The sequence below is a fragment of the Arvicanthis niloticus genome, chromosome 20 (genome assembly GCF_011762505.2).
Source record: "Arvicanthis niloticus isolate mArvNil1 chromosome 20, mArvNil1.pat.X, whole genome shotgun sequence".
Classification (NCBI taxonomy): domain Eukaryota; kingdom Metazoa; phylum Chordata; class Mammalia; order Rodentia; family Muridae; genus Arvicanthis; species Arvicanthis niloticus.
In genome coordinates, this window is record NC_047677.1 from 39980465 (window position 1) to 39986464 (window position 6000).

The window sequence follows — 6000 nt, forward strand, 5'->3', positions numbered from 1 at the left end:
TCCAACAGACTACACCTTGAGGTAATAGTATTAAGGGCTTAAGATGAAAAAGGTGAATCCATCAAGTTTAGCTGCAACTGGGGTAGTAAGGATGACCTTGAAAGGGGCCTGTCCACTTAAGGAGAAAGAGGAGGGGAATTGTGACTAAAAGGAGGAAGGAAGACCAAGTCCTCAATGTTGATTGAGGCTGAGGCAAGTAGTGGTGGGTGTAGTTCCAACAGAGTATGCAACGATATTGAGGAGTAAGGAGGTGATCAGGGAGAGGTGACAGTTGAGACATGGAGGCAGGACCAGCTGTCCATGAGCTCAAAACAGGATAGAGGTTTCTTTGGGAGGGCCCTCAATCTCAGGAGAGCCAATGGCAGAAGTTCTATCCAATCGGCAGAAGTTCTTGGGAGTCTTTGCTCTGAGAGAATGGTAGGAGTATAGGGTTTGGGTACCACAGGGTAAAAGTGGCACCACTGCCATGTTAATATGTTGGAGATCCTGAACCAAGTGATAGGTTCCATTGGGCTTTTTAACCACAAGTATGGGAGTGTTAAAGGAGAAAGATCAGAGATAAGAGGATTAAGTCTCCTGAGGCTTTGGAGAGAGGGAGGGGTGTATTAAACCCAGGTGATATATTTGGTGGGATTTTATAATCAGATGATGAAATGGTGTTTGGCTAGAGGGGTTTTGGATGTCCCATACCTGGGGATCCACCAGGGAGGCTGGGAAGGGAAAGGGTGTGTCAGGTTGTGTGGTTTGGAGGAGAAGGTAGAGAAAAATGGCTGCCAAGGCTGAGGTCAAGCAGATATGGGAAGCAAGAGAAATAGACTCTCCTATTTTGACTAAAAGGTCCCTTCCCAATAAGTGGATGAGACAGATTGGTATCACTATAAGGAATGGGCAAGGGGGATACCCCTAAAAATACAGCTAAGTGGTGGGGCTTGGTGAACCTTGTAGGGCTTTCAATAGGAAAACAGGAAGGAGAGGTGGGTCCCTAGAACTCCATCAGGACTGAGTAGGTAGCCCCAACATCCAGAAGGAAGGAGATTGAACACTCTGATACTGTGATGACTATCCCAGGCTCTCTGCCAGAGTTAATGGTCGTTGGACCGATGAGCTTGGTCCCCTTCCATTGTTCATGGTCAGACCTGGGAGATCGGCTGGAGGGACTTCTGGGTCTGATGCCCTCATACCTCAAGGGACATGAGGATAGTCAGTAGCCCAATGTCCCTCTAGATGGCACTTTGGACATATCAGAGTGGCTTATGAGGCCTCAGACAGGCCCAGCTCTGTGACTTCCTGACCACACTTAAAATAAGGACCTTGGAGATTCTTGGGCTTTGGGGAGGGGGTGAGTCTCAGGAGCCTACGCAGTTGCTGAGGCTGGTTAAAAGGCTTTAGCATCAGGTATTTTTATTTTCAGACATTTTTATCTCTCCCATGGTATACCTTAAAGGCAACAGTTAAGACATCTGCCTGCCTGTGGAGTCAGGGGTCCTTTCTCTAGAAGTTTAAGCTTGGCCCGAGTATCAGGGGAACTCTGAGAGAAGTAGGTCATAAGGTCAAAGGGAGAGCCATGGCTGGTTTAGGCAAGGTATGGGGATTGTCTTCCATTCTGGAGTCTTAGGATCTAGACTGATATCTTGTAAAAGGGCCTTTGTAAGGCACTCTAGGAGTTGAGACAGACAGGTCTGTTTTGTTTGTTCTGGACGACCTCTCAGACTTTTTCATTATTTACTACTTTAAGGGGCTTATGAAGTCTGGGTAGGAGATATTATAAATTGACCCCTAGCTCAAATGTCCCCTGGGTATTGTAATTCCATCCAGGATCATGGCTAGAGATGGCCTCAATCCTGGTAGGGTAGGCCACATCAGTCTGGTGGATTTCATCTGCATTGCCTTAGCCTGATCCCAGACTCGCCTGTGTTCCTCAGGGAAATTGTTGGTAAGGACCATATGAACATCATGGAAGATGAGCTTTTAAGACTGGATTATATACTGGAATTTCTTAATAAAGGTGGAGAAACTGGCAGCAAAGGACCCCAATCCCTTCTCTATTTGAGAGAGTTTGCATAATAAAAAGGGGCATGTACTCTGACCAAGTCATCCACCCCAGCAACTTCCCACAAAGGGAGAGCCATGGCTGGTTTAGGCAAGGTGTGAGGATTGACACATTACTGGGACAGCTACCTGACTGGCTTGAACTGGCCCTGGCTAATACCCTCCCCTGACAAGTCCAAGGGAAAGCCAAATCGTTCCACATCACAGATATTTTTAGAAATCTGCATTGCCAATGGCAGCAACATAATCTGAACTTACTCCAGGAAAAGGGAGACTTGCTGAAATCCCAGGAATACCCAGCAAAACAGCCAGACACCTCAAATAGCACAGTTCAAAACTGGTACTCAAACAGCAGGGAGGATTGGACTTCCCCAAGGAACTCAACGCCCCTAGTCAGCAGGAAGTAGCCTATAGAAGTTTACACCCCCTTTCTCCTCTAACCTTCTTTCTCTAATACCTAGTGTTGGCGGGGATTTGGAAGGAATAAGGATGGAAAGGTGATAGAAATAAAAGAACCCCAATAAAAAAAAACTAAAAAACATAGCTGTGTTTGCAGTTGGTTTGCTTTGGGTTTTGTGTTTGTCTTTTAAGATGGGGTCTTACTGGGTATTCCTGGCTGGCTTGGAGCTTGTTTTGTAGACCAGGCTAGCCCTGAACTCAAAGAGGTCTGGCTGCCTCTGATTCCTGAGTGCTGGGATTAAAGGTGTGTGCCACCACATCTAACACATGTGTAGATGATCGTGTGTGTGTGTGTGTGTGTGTGTGTGTGTGTGTGTTTTAGATGACAGGCAGATTTGAAATGTTTGTCTTGGAGCTTGCTGAAGCTGCCAAACCCAACTACAGCTCCACCATCATGAAGGAGAACCTGGTTCCAGGCCCTGCCTGCCTAAGCCAGTTAGGTGTGGGTGTATATCATTCCCCAGTGTGATTTTTAAGGTCTATTGATAGAGTTTTCAAATACCCAAGAAAGAGTCAGGCTTACTAGGAAATTTAGCTGCTAAAAATTAGTAATTTGTTTTTTTTCTAAGGTGTTTGAAACACTCTGGGATGGTTCAACACCCTTGGACATCTATCAAGAATAGCTGTATTGTATATTTGAAATGTTTCAGTTGTTATACAAATTCTACCTCTGTTTACAAAATCTCTAAACGTTGCTTATGCTGATGGGTTTGAAATCAGACACGTGGAACACTCCAGTGTAGTGGAAGTTTGACTTTCTTTTAAAACACAGTTATGTGAATGTTTCTGGTTTAATCCCAGACGTGGGATAAGAGACTGGTTCACACTGGGTAATTATAATTTACCTTGTGCACTAGTGATCTTTTCAAACTGCAGATAGTTTAAGTCTAGGGACTTTAAGAGAGGATATAAATGCTAGAATCTGGAGGGGGATAGGGGGCACTCCAAGGCAGTTGCTGTTGCATTTGCTTTTGCTATTGCTGGATCTTCTAAAGATGAAGATTGGATGTGCCTCCAAGGAGCCTAGCTTCTCTAATCTGTAGGAGGTAGCCTAGGGGATTCTTATGTCTCCTTTCCTCTCTAACCTTCTGTCTTAGTTAGGGTTTTACTGCTGTAAGGAGTCACCATGACCGAGGCAACTCTTATAAGGACAAGAGGGCTGGCTTACAGGTTCAGAGGTTCAGTCCATTATCATCAAGGCAGGAACATGGCAGCATCCAGGCAGGCATGGTGCAGGAGGAGCTGAGAGTTCTACATCTTCATCTGAAGGCTGCTAACAGAATACTGACCTCCTGGCAGCTAGGGTGAAGGTCTTAAAGCCCATGCCCACAGTGACACTACCCCAATAAGGCCATACCTTCTAATAGTGCCACTCCCTGGGCCAAGCATATTCAAACCATGATACCTTCTTTCTCCCCTACCTAGTTTTGGGGTGCTGGAAGGGATTTGGGTGGAATAAAGGTTGGAAGGAATTAGAGGTATAAGAACCCAATAAAATAGCTTAGAAGATAAACCAATTTTCCAGTGCTGAGGTGCCAACTTTTTGAGGATCAATTTTGTAGAGACCGTGTGCTAGTGGGGGATGGCGGCATATGGACAGTCACGGAAACCACAGTGTTCTGCTTTGGTTTTGTCAATGTCCCATGGTGAAACACTGATCGTAAAAAAACTAGGGGGAGCCAGGCAGTGGTGGCGCACGCCTTTAATCCCAGCATTTGGGAGGTAGAGGCAGGCAGATTTCTGAGTTCGAGGCCAGCCTGGTCTACAGAGTGAGTTCCAGGACAGCCAGAGATACACAGAGAAACCCTGTCTCAAAAAAAAAAAAAAAAAAAAAAAAAAAAAAAAAAACCCTAGGGGGAGGAAAAGATTTATTTGGTGTTTAAATTATAGTCCATGATGGAGAGAAACCAGGGCAGGTGCTGGGACAGGTGCTGGAGGCAGGGATGTGAGGGCAGAAACTAAAGCAGAGACCATGGAGGAATGCTGCTTACTGGCTAGCTCCTCATGCCTTGCTCAGCTTCTTTTGTTGTACAGCCCAGACTGACCCACCCATAGGTGGCGCCACTCAAAGATCAATTAGCAATGAAGAAAATGCCCCACAGATGAGCCCACCAGAGGGAGTCAGTTCTTCAGTTGAGGCTCCCTCTTCCCAGGTGTGTTGAACTGATAACAAAAACCGGCCAGGGGACACACCATGGCTATGGACAGGTGGGATGTTCTTTTGATGTAACCCCACCTTGGCTACAGTCACAAATTCATCAGTAAAGCACAGACCGAGGTGTGTGTAAAAGAAAAGATCTAGGACAGAGAAGGTGGAGACGATTCTCTCACTAGGTTGTCCAGGCTGGTCTTAAACTTCCCTTAGTCATCCTTGCTAAGCTGGGACTATGGGCACGTGCCACCACGCTCAGTGTGGTAGCTACTTTTACCATCACTGTCACAAAGACACCTGACAGAAACAACTTAAGGCAGGAGGTGAAAGTTGCTTGTGGTTCTAGAACAAAGTCTACCATAGCAGAGAAATCAAGATGGCACCCGGTTACCTTGTGCCTGCAAGAGATGGTGTTGGAGTCTGGGGATTAGTTTGTGTTGCAACCCGCTCCTCTCTACCTGGCTTGAGACAAAAGACTTAAAAAGCCTGGTTAGTTACTATGTTGCGGCCTGATCCACATTATGATGTAAGCCTTGGAGGCGTGGCTAGCATGTGGATAGCTGCTTTCTAGCAGCTTTCTGCTAAAAATTGGCTCCCAACAAATTTGCTTGCTTTTTGTTATTCGGTCCATAATCCCAGCCCATGGAATGGTGCTGCTGACACTCAGGATTGGTCTCCCCTCCCCCATTGTCCAATCTAGATATTTTCTCATAGGTTCTCGCAGGTAGGTCTATTGCCACGCCATTCTAAATCTCCTAAGCTGATAATCAAATATAACCCATACCAGCAGCTTTGTGCAAAGGTATCATACAAACACTGTTAGAGTTTATAGCCAGCTGACTTGAGTGACAGCATGCCATAAAGCCTGGATGGGAATTCCCGAGGTTTCTGTGGGGAGGAAAGAACTGTATAGACTTCTAGCCACTGGTGAGAAGTTCAACCTGCCTCCCTGATACCACTGAGACAACCTGGCTCTCCCTGGAACTATTAGACTGACCTAGCCAGCCCTCCTCCCCTCCCCATCCCCTTTACATCTTCATAACATCTCCTAACATGTCGCCCGTGAGTCCTGCCTCTGGTTGGGTCTAAGGAACAGAAGCTTAAGGGATGAGTTTTCCTCTTTGGAAACTTCTGCGTTTCTGGGATCCTTTCCATTTGATTTGGCTTAAAGATATCAAATGACTCTGTTTCCTATGGTGAACCGGAAGTGGTTGCCCATGGCATGATGGGTGCCACCATTAACGTCTACATGTGGGGCTGATCACGGCCAGTGCCCAAGTGCACCAGCCTGCCCTTCCTGATAGCCTTCCCTGTGGGTCTCAGGCTTGTGTGATAAGGCT